The sequence below is a fragment of the Megalobrama amblycephala genome, linkage group LG5 (genome assembly GCF_018812025.1).
Source record: "Megalobrama amblycephala isolate DHTTF-2021 linkage group LG5, ASM1881202v1, whole genome shotgun sequence".
Classification (NCBI taxonomy): domain Eukaryota; kingdom Metazoa; phylum Chordata; class Actinopteri; order Cypriniformes; family Xenocyprididae; genus Megalobrama; species Megalobrama amblycephala.
The window spans coordinates 14,575,990-14,588,013 of NC_063048.1; the positions used below are offsets into that span (position 1 = coordinate 14,575,990).

Sequence of the window (12,024 nt, forward strand, 5' to 3'; positions counted from 1 at the left end):
CTGACAGACACATCAAAACAAAATATGCACATAAAGTCCAGAATCAAAGAGACATTTGTTTCTTTACCGCTCCACTTTAAAGAAGTAAGATATGCAAGCACAATACAAATCTGTTGTTATGAAGGTTTACTTATTTTTTTTTACTCATTTTACTCAATATAAAGAGGCAGACATTTTTTTTAAAAGACCATCTGCGTTATATGTATGGCTGGCATCGTAGAACTCATGTAAGCTAATTAATTACAACTGCTCAAGAGGCAGTCACATGTCACTGTTTTAGCACATCAATGGCACTTAAACATACTTCATTAGCTTGACAGTGATGTGTGAGTTTGTGCATGGATTCCACTGAGCTGTCAGTTTACATCTGCTCTTACGGCTGTTTAGACTGATTTTCATCAAAGACAACTGTGTTTATCTTTCTAGCATCTCTATACATATAGGTCATTATGAAAAAAACACCATCTATAATGTGCACAGCACATAAAACTTACAACCTAATATGTCATTTGAAAAAGATTTTAAGGTAATCTATGTGGCTTCTGATTGGCCAACATGGCTTTTGACAGCACTTCATTGCGTGTTTTTGCGTTTTCATGTGGACAAAGATTTTTTAAAAACCGTTTTTGTGTGGACACGATTTTTTTTATTTATTTTTTTAAATGGAGGAGGAAAAACTCAGTTCATAAAAATACCCATGTACGTGTGGACTAATGATGTCTTTACTACCTTTCTGGGCCTCGAAATTTGTTATGACATTCCTGTCTATAGGGAGGTCAGAAACCTTTTGGTAATCTATGTGGTATGTAATATTTAACGACATATATAATATATATATTTTTATTCTTTTTATATAGAAATATATAATATTATTTATTTAGAGTAGGCCTTGCTTATGTATAGAATTTTAAAACTGAAGCTGTAATAGAGACACTGACATCTATATACAGTTATACAGCTAGTTATAAATATTGTGGGTTAACCCTTAAACACAACCCTCACAGAAAACTTTTATGCACTTTTACATTTCAAAGAAATAACAACAACAGCCACAACAAAAGAAGCATTTACTATGATTTATCATCTGTTTTCCTCATGGGACCAAAAAATGTCCCCACAAGATCAAAAAGTTTTGGTATTACTATCATTGTAGGGACAGTTTGAATACCTGAACCACAACCACACACATACACATACACACATACACAGTGATGGATCATGACATAGACAATATAGGCAGCCGCCTAGGGCAGCAACACTCTTAGGACAGGCATAGGGCATATAGGCTTTCTTCTCTTCTTTATAGTTATATGGCGTTATTTTAATGACAAATGTTGAGAGCGCATCCATATAATGTGCCAGCGCAAATTTTACCACTTGCAGGGTGGATTTCCTTTACTTTCGCACAAAATTGGACACACACTTTAGAATATATTTTGTTCTCAAGACCCTGCTCTCGCTCAGATATTGTGTGTGTGCACTAGGGGTTGAACGATTTCAGATTTTTTAAAGTCGACATTTATGTGATTAAAGTCGAGTCGACGTTGACTAGTCGACAATGACGTCATTAATCACGTAGAACACGCTTTTCCATTACAATGCGCTACTTTTCCATTGTTTTTCTATGAAAACACGCGCTATAGACAGACATGTATGTCCGTTGCATCTTTTGCAGCGTCTCGCGCATGATATGGCATTCTAAAAATGTGGCGCTCAAAGTTCAAATCAGTTCAACTTTAAAAAAAAAAAAAAAAACGTGTCTCAAGATCTTGCGTTTTTTCCCCGATTCCACTGCCCACATCTTGCGTCTTTGAAAGCAAACATGCTTTCTGAGTGAACGAGCCCTAAGTCTGAACCTCGAGTTGAGGTTGCCTTGTGCAAATCTATGGCATATGATATGACGCTGCCCACAAATATTTCTCCAACATAACAGCTTATTTTTATCAGTTCTTTTGTCTTTGGGTTGTTATATTTCTCACAGATTTCTGCTCGTTCTAAATCAGATACAGATAATGTAGCACAGTAAAGATTACACTTATATGAACGCATAGTGAGAGAGTGAGTGTGTGAATTAATTCTACCTGGCAGCTTCTCTCTAGTGAAGCTGTGGGTTTTAGTTACTAAGAAATATATGCTAGAACTTTTCAGTTTTCAGAAGCTATCACAGAACAGGTGTTGACAATACATTTCTGCGCTAAATGAATGATTCTGTGAGCGCGCGCAATCTGCGTGCTACTGTCTATGTGTGTGCATAATGTAGCAGCGCAATTTAGAATGACGATTAACTTACGTGTACAATAAGCTGTTTAAAACAAGCATTCATCCGATCAATATTGAGAATCCAGATGGTATAATCAAACATATCTTGTGGAGCGCTATTGGAGTATGCATTTATTTGTCATTAACTGTTGGATATGGAGCATAAATGTGGACTTTATCCTGCTGCGGCCCTCTATAGGCTATGACCAGCGACTAGTCGACGTCATGCTTAAAGCGTCATGGCAGAGCATTAAAGGTGCCCTAGATTATGTTTTTAAAAGATGTAATATAAGTCTAAGGTGTCCCCTGAATGTGTCTGTGAAGTTTCAGCTCAAAATACCCCATAGATTTTTTTTAATTAATTTTTTTAACTGCCTATTTTGGGGCATCATTATAAACGCTCCGATTTTATGGCTGCGGCCCCTTTAAATCCCGTGCTCTCCGCCCACAGAGCTCGCGCTTGCCTTAAACAGTGCCTTAACAAAGTTTACACAGCTAATATAACCCGCAAAATGGATCTTTACAAAGTGTTCGTCATGCATGCGGCATGCATGCGTCGGATTATGTGAGTATTGTATAGACCTTATTTACCAGAGAAACAAGCGCGCCGCCATCTTTATAAAATTGTCTTTGAACTTCCGTTTTGCGGTAGCTCTGTTCATTTCTATGGCATCGCTGTCAAAGAATAATTAGTTGGTTAAGTGGTTTTACTTGTTGTAGAGTTAATGAAAGTTATCATGAGCATTGTTATGTTTAAAGCAGATGTCTTAACACATGTCAGTTGATCGGGAAGATTTTAAAAACGAGCAGTTCATTCATAAATGTAAAATCGCTGTGGAAATACAAACCGGAAGTCAAAAGACAACGAGCGCAACGCTGAAAAGGGGCGGGGCTACATAAGGTCTATACTGTTATATTGTTTACTTCTGATTTTGAATGAGTTTGATAGTGCTCTGTGGCTAACGGGTAATGCTACACTGTTGGAGAAATTTATAAAGAATGAAGTTGTGTTTATGCATTATACAGACTGCAAGTGTTTAAAAATGAAAATAGCGACGGCTCTCTTGTCTCCGCGAATACAGTAATAACCGATGGTAACTTTAACCACATTTAACAGTACATTAGCAACATGCTAACGAAACATTTAGAAAGACAATTCACAAATATCACTAAAAATATCATGTTATCATGGATCATGTCAGTTATTATTGCTCCATCTGCCATTTTTTGCTATTGTTCTTACTTGCTTACCTAGTCTGATGATTTGGTTGTGCACATCCAGACGTTAATACTGGCTGCCCTTGTCTAATGCCTTTTATAATGTTGGAAACGTGGGCTGGCATATGCAAATATTGGGGGCGTACACCCCGACTGTTACCTAACAGTTTGGTGTCATGTTGAGATTCACATGTTCTTCGGAGGTCTTTTAAACAAATGAGATTTATATAAGAAGGAGGAAACAATGGAGTTTGAGACTCACTGTATGTCATTTCCATGTACTGAACTCTTGTTATTCATCTATGCCAAGATAAATTCAATTTTTCATTCGAGGGCACCTTTAAAGTCGACTAGTCAATTAGTCGGTGCAACCCCTAGTGCACGCTCAAACTTTGTCCTGTGCACTCTCGAATCTCTACATGCTTTTGCTCTAGAATTCTCTTCTCTCTTGGATTTAATGTTGTCAGATGCTGGTGAATGTGATTTCACCAAGTACAACATGTTTTGTTATTCCTGGAACGACATTCCAATCAACCAATCAGATTTGAGGGAGAAGTTTACTGTTTATGTCAAGTTCAGACCTAAAACCAGGGTTAGAGGTGCTTCTACATCAGTGTTGTTCACTATTTCCCTCTGATTTTAGGGATAAGTTATGAGTAGAGTTAGGTTTAGGGGTGGCGATAGGGTTCGAACTAAATTTTCTTAAAGGAATGTTGTTCCAGAATCAACAAAATATGTTGATCCAATTTACTTGGCAAAATCACAGTGACCGCCAGAAGCTATCAACCATCGACTTCCACCACTGACCGACGAAATAACAGTGTAGACCTTTAAATTGTAAAGAAATTAAGGATCCATCTTTGTATGTCGAATAATGCCATGTACTCGTTTCATGATGCAGCATTTTCAAGCTGATTTTAGTCAGCCAGTTCTCTAGTTATTTATTTTATTGAGGTAGATTATTTATATATATAATATATATAAACACACACACACACACACACACACACTCATTCAACAGCTGTAATAAGCAACACAAGTTCTGACATTAATCCTCAAATATCTTCTACATCACACATACGCTATTTGATTATGCTAATTTTCCAGAACATCTGAATATATCAAAGTGTGATGGTACAGCCACGGTACAGAGGAAAGCAGACCATGTGAACCCCCTCGTGTTTGTACATCTAAGTTTGTAAGTACACACTTATGGGATTTTCTGATGGATTTTAGAAAACTTATCTTCTACAAGTCTACTTGTTATTTCTTCTGGTGGCCGTGCAGCTGAACAAACAATAGCACATTTTAATGTGGTACCTTGCCTTCCTGCCATGCATATTCATGACGAGCCCACGCCTGGCAGTGACACGGGGGTGCGGCAGGGATGAGGCGTGCTTGTCGGAGTGTGTCACGTTTCCAGACCAGCGAATTTTTTTGATTAAAGTCCCTTATCCGTTTTATCATGCATATCCCTTGCCTGATTAAAGTGATCTGATGCTGACACTCACAATGTCAGGGTGAACTGAGGAGGAGCTCTCTCTCCACCTCCCCGAACATGCCTGGAATCCCTAATCCCCTCAAAATACATCCGTCAGTCGGTCCTGGCATACAGTATGCACACGGGCACCTCGTGTATATACAGCAATACGCAGGAACCAAACCCAGTTGCTTTAGATTGTTTACCAATGTTAAGATGTTGTATGTGAAGTATGTTAATGTTTTTTCCTCGCCAGTTTTACAGTTAGGATTAAATAACATGCACTATAAAAGAGTAGGCTATATAATAAGGAGATAGCCAAGGAAGACATTATACATAAGAATATGTTTCAATGCTTAACGAAGACACATTTCAAATACTTAACACGTATTAATCCCAGCCCGCAACTTTGCAAAGTTGAGGAGTTGAGGAGTTGATGCGGATGAGGCGCATTTGTTAGGAGGAGTGAATTGGTGAGGGATGCACCGATAGTCAGAGAGCGAGCGAGAGAGAATCTTTCCCAGAAAATGTTGGCCTAATGAAACAGCTGGGGATGACACAGTTGAAACTATCCAATTGGAAATGATAATTAATGGCATTAGGGCACAGAACGGTTTGGTGCCGCTAAGGATTAGAACACTTTAAACTGTAAGCTTCGAGATGTATTATAACTTTTTTTGTGAATTTTTTTTTTTTTTTTTTGTTTTGGGGGGGGGGGGGGGCTATTTGTCAAGTTAAGAATTGTCAAGTTACTCTGAAACAACTGTTTTCATGATTTCACAAAAAAATTGTATTGTAAGCAATACTAATCAATGTGACTTCATAATAAGTTTAGTGTTTTTTAAACTTGTTTTTTAGGCCTGTTTCACAGACAGGGTTTAGATTAAGCCAGGATTAGACCTCATTCATTCTATTGAACTAATAGTAGGATTAGTTCAATCTTGAGACAAAACAATATTTTAAGATATGTAAGTGCAAGTTTCTTTCAGTTCAAACAGCTCAAACATGCATTTTAGTCTGGGACTAGGCTTAAGCCTTATCTGTGAAACCGAGGGTAAAAATCCTTAAAACGAGATTAACTGATTTAAGAAGCAGCACTGCATAAGACATATTTTATTAACTACAGAAGAATAGAAATTGATTTTGTTTTATTGCACTGGCTTATCTTCATTGTTATTCAAAAAGGATAGATTATATTCACTGTAAACCCTAATGCTCAAAATATTTAATTGGTTTGAGCAGGGCAAACTTAAATTGAACAAATTAGATCACTGCTATGGGTATTTATAACTTTCTTTTTCTTTTGAGTTCACAGCACTGACATTTTTCAAGTAAACTGAACTGTTTCATTGTTTTGAGTTGCATGAACTAATTTGGGGCTGGGATTTCTATTTCCCAGCATGCTTTGCCCATGGCACTCGAAAGGAGAGTAAATGCTAAAATTAAGTGTTATATAATGTTTTTTTTTTTTTTTTTTTGCACAAGATTAATGGTAAGGGAGATTTAGTAGTGATTAATGTTTTGTTATGCTAATTTAGAAGAGTTTCTGTTAATGTGGGTTTTTGGAGAGTTACCATCATGGTGACAAGTAGCGCATGTGGCTTGGTATGAGAGCAGGTAAGTTACATGTTTAAAGTTGTTGTACTCATTCAGTAAGTATTATGCCATGCTATTGTTAACATGTTAGCAAATTAGCAAGTTGGCATTTTTTGTATTTTCTTAAGATTTACAGTGAAGTAAAGAACTCATTTGATTTGCAAGAACTCAACTAAATAACTAAATATTTTATGTTAATTGCTATCAAAATCTATGAGTTAACAAACTCAGTACTTCAAGTTAGGAGCAATTAACGTGCAAAACCCAAAATTTGATAGTTCTGCTTACATAAAATTGGGAACATCATAACTCCGAAAATTTGATGTAACTGATTACCTCAAATTTTTTGAGTTAGCCCAACTTATTCGGGTTTACAGTGTTGCATTATAACATACATAACATAATATAATGGAAAATGTGATGAAAATATTTGTTTATGCAGTAAAGAGGTTCTTACAAGTTTAGTTTCTCCAAAGCATCACCAAACGTTGTTCCACATCCACTAAATTTGAGAAGAAAAACAATTCGTAACTTTAAAATAAAGATTTTCTTGATTAAATATTGCAAAAAAAAAAAAAGCAAACCCGCCAAAAGAAATGGACAGGATGGGCCGGGTTAGTATGAGTTGTCAACCAATGATCAAATAGCATCAACGGGAGGCAACTACAGAGTGCCTTGCTGGCAAAGAAATATAACGTCCAGATTTAATTCTGATACCAAGAAATAGAATTTCAAAGCTGGATGTCTTATCGTTGGCATGTCCCTTTGCTGGACTGATTTCCCTAGCAAAACCCTGTCACTGCTATTATGTTGAACATGGAACCAATTTACTGCACCAGCTAAACAGGGTTACTGGTGCTCCTGTAACCCCCTAAATGTTTGAAGTTATCACAGACGTGAGGGAGAAAAAGCATTTTGAATGTTGGCTGGAAGGGGGGAAGGTTGAAGAGACTGTAATTGAAAAGTATCAATCAAAAACAAGGCAAGGGGCAGAATGGAAGCCATAATGTTAACCCAGTCTGAGGAGCAGAGGGACCAAAATGCATTTCCTTTGTATAGGTAATTCACTTGCTCTCTCCAGACCATAAGCCCCCAGCCTGGGCCCAGGAAAAAATAAAATAAATAAATCCTATCTCCGGACAAGGCTTTTGGATTATCAAATGGAGCATGTGCCCATTACAGGCCTGTTTTGTGATGGTATCTGGTCGTACAGATAAGGGCCAACTGGTCAGACGTTTGCAATTTTGATACATGCGAAATAAAGAGCTTGTGGTGTGGATGCACATTTTTCCATCAACCCTTTCATGTTCAGTTTGAATATAGTTCATACTGTACATGACTATCATGCGAAATAAAGAGATTGTGTTGTGGATGCAACTTTTCCCACCAATCCTTTCATGTTCAGCTTGAATACAATCAATACTATACATGGAATTCATAGGCTAGAAAAGAAATTTTTTTATTATATTGCAGTAAATTTTAGTAAATATATATATATATATATATATATATATATATATATATATATATATATATATATATATAAAATTCACTGTAATATAATAAAAATATTATACATGCGTAAAACCCATGAAGTGGCCAAATAAATATGAAATTTTTGAAATATGAAATGATAACTGACCCCAAGCCACAACCAAACTGAAGCATCCATTCAAGGGTCAGGCTGTTTTTTTTCTTGTTCACAGATTAAATTTTGAAATTGATCAATGTTTTTTCCTCTTTTTGAATAAATTTTGAATGATTTAGCATTAAACCGATATACACTCGCTCCAGCAATCAGGCTAGAGGTGGAGTTATATGAAGGTCATACGTATTGACCTCCAAATTATGCACTTCCAATGTCTTTGAAACAAACTGAGTGTTACCATACATTACAATAATTGTAGACATTACAAATTACCTTCAAACAAGAATAGTTAAGCAGCTTCCTTTTATGCACTCATTATACACCATATGGAAATGCAATAGAGTCTTTCAAAAATCCCATTTAGCAGACCAACCTCAAAAAAAAAAAAAAAAAAAAAGGTTCACACGCGTTCTTGCTAACACCGCTATTGTCAGATGTATATATAAACCCTAAAAAACAAAAACAAATTCACACTACTAGACATATGTTTTGGTACGTATGCTTCACAACTGTTTGAATACTACTGTAGATCTGTCAATTGCAAGGTCAGGTTTTTGACTCTTAAAACAGTGAAATTGTAATATGTGCTTGAGTTTACATGAAGAAATTCATACAGCCGTTATTGTAATATCAATTTGTAATGCCACAGTAGATAACTTTAAATTACATTACAAAACATACGCTCACTATGACTTCATAAAGTCGCCGGCGGGGGATGTATGACCGACAAGCAAGCTCATGGCAAACACATAAGTCAAAATCACAGCACGTTAAGATTCACCGTGCCTTTCCGAGTGGCCCATCCAGCTTCCTCTGTCCAGTCATCCATCTACCCCCACCCATCCCGGCCCATCTATCTGTCTCCGAGCTCAATGCTTACGTGCCTCTTCGCCGGCCCCATTTCCCCCCTTTGCACAAGGAAAAAAAAAAAAACAGCACAGCCAAGGTTTTTAATTCAAATTTCATCTCCAGTGCCGCGGCCCGTAAGCTCACTCAGCAGCCACTGGAGTCTAAAGTGACTCTAGGGAGCCCTCTCACAGTTCTATATGCAAATAGGCCTGCACCTGGGCAGTGGAGCAGGCCTGCTGAGAGCTTACTTATGCAAATCTGATTGAGTGAGAGCATATTGCTGGAGCGCGTGCGCAGGCCGCCGACACCACAAGTTATATTTCACAGGATCGGCTGCCTCCGTGTTCTGATAGAGCGGGGAAGAGGGGGAGCGGAGGAGAGGGAAAAGAAAGTGGGGAAAAAAGGAGAGGGTGCCGGCCATTCCAAGAATGGAGGGCTGTTGGTTTGATGAACACCTCTTTCTCCCTCCTAGATTCCACCCTTCTCGGTTTTATAGCATCAGGGGGCAGATGGAGTGTAAATGACACAGGACCTCTGTAATTTCCTATGCACACTTTGTAAATGGGTTGACATCTCAATATGTCCAACACACCACCATCACTGAGTGTGGTATTAACCCCCTGATTAAGTGGTAAAGGTTGGATGCAGTTCAATCTCAAACTGAAAGAAGGCCTTGATGTAGACAAATGAGACTGAGAGTGAAGAAAAATCAAACAAACCAAATGCAATGCAAATCAGTAACTGAAAACAGACAGGGAGAAAGACCAAGATACATAGATGGATAGAAAGACATATATAGACATATTTTATACATACATACATATATATATATATATATATATATATATATATATATATACAGACAGATAGACCGACAGACAGAAAGACAGACAGACAGACAGACAGACAGATAGATAGACAGACAGACAAATAGAGAAATAGATCGACAGACAGATAGATCAACAGATAAATAGACAGACAGATAGACAAACATAGATTGACAGACAGACAAACAGATAGACCGACAGACAGAAAGACAGACAGACAGACAGATAGATAGATAGATAGATAGATAGATAGATAGATAGATAGATAGACAGACAAATAGAGAAATAGATTGACAGACAGATAGATTGACAGATAGACAAACAGATAGATAGATTGACAGACAGACTGACAGACAGATGGACAGATCAACTGAAAGACAAACACACAGATAGAACAACAGATAAATAGACAGACAGATAGACAAACATAGATTGACAGGCAGACAAACAGATAGACCGACAGACAGAAAGATAGATAGACAGACAGACAGATAGACAGACAGACAGACAGACAGACAGACAGATAGACAGATCGACAGAGACAGATAGACAAACAGATAGATCAACAGACAGATAGATAGATCAACATAAAGACAAACACACATAGATTGACAGATACATCGACAAACAGAGAAACAGATGACAGACAGACAGACAGAAATCGACAGACAGATATACAGACAGACAGATTAGATAGATAGACAGACAGATCGACAGAAAGACAAACAAACAGATAGATCGACAGATACATCGACAGACAGACAAACAAACAGGCAGATCGACAGACAGACAGACAGACAGATCGACAGACAGACAGATAGATCAACAGAAAGACAAACACACATAGATTGACAGATACATCGACAAACAGACAGAGAAACAGATAGATAGACAGACAGACAGAGATTGACAGACAGATATACAGACAGACAGAGATAGATATATAGATAGATAGATAGATAGATAGATAGATAGATAGATAGATAGATAGATAGACAGATAGATAGATCAACAGAAAGACAAACACACATAGATTGACAGACATTGACAGACAGAGAAACAGATAGATAGACAGACAGAGATCGACAGACAGACAGATAGATAGATAGATAGATAGATAGATAGATAGATAGATAGACAGACAAAGACGGACAGATCAACAGAAAGACAAACACAGATACATCGACAGACAGACAGACAAACAGATACATCGACAGACAGACAGACAAACACAGATACATCGACAGACAGACAGACAAACACAGATACATCGACAGACAGACAGACAAACACAGATACATCGACAGACAGACAGACAAACAGATACATCGACAGATAGACAGACAGACAGATACATCGACAGACAGACAGACAAACACAGATACATCGACAGACAGACAGACAAACACAGATACATCGACAGACAGACAAACAGATACATCGACAGATAGACAGACAAACAGATACATCGACAGACAGACAGACAAACACAGATACATCGACAGACAGACAGAAAAACAGATACATCGACAGACAGACAGACAAACACAGATACATCGACAGACAGACAGACAAACAGACAAACACAGATACATCGACAGACAGACAAACAGATACATCGACAGACAGACAGAACAGACAGACAAACAGATACATCGACAGACAGACAGACAAACACAGATACATCGACAGACAGACAGACAAACAGATACATCGACAGATAGACAGACAGACAGATACATCGACAGACAGACAGACAAACACAGATACATCGACAGACAGACAGACAAACACAGATACATCGACAGACAGACAAACAAACAGATACATCGACAGATAGACAGACAAACAGATACATCGACAGACAGACAGACAAACACAGATACATCGACAGACAGACAGACAAACAGATACATCGACAGACAGACAGACAAACACAGATACATCGACAGACAGACAGACAAACAGACAAACACAGATACATCGACAGACAGACAAACAGATACATCGACAGATAGACAGACAAACAGATACATCGACAGACAGACAGACAAACACAGATACATCGACAGACAGACAGACAAACACAGATACATCGACAGACAGACAAACAGATACATCGACAGACACAGACAAACACAGATACA

General features: G+C 37.8%; 1 long non-coding RNA gene across 1 annotated transcript in view; it reads right to left on the reverse strand.

Moving 5' to 3' along the window:
• LOC125268527 overlaps positions 1-5,158 on the reverse strand; it is a 128,115-nt gene extending 122,957 nt beyond the window's left edge. The window contains exon 1 of the long non-coding RNA XR_007184920.1: positions 4,798-5,158. This is a non-coding gene — a long non-coding RNA (uncharacterized LOC125268527). The remainder of the gene's footprint in view (positions 1-4,797) is intronic.
• Between the last annotated feature and the right edge of the window lie 6,866 nt (positions 5,159-12,024).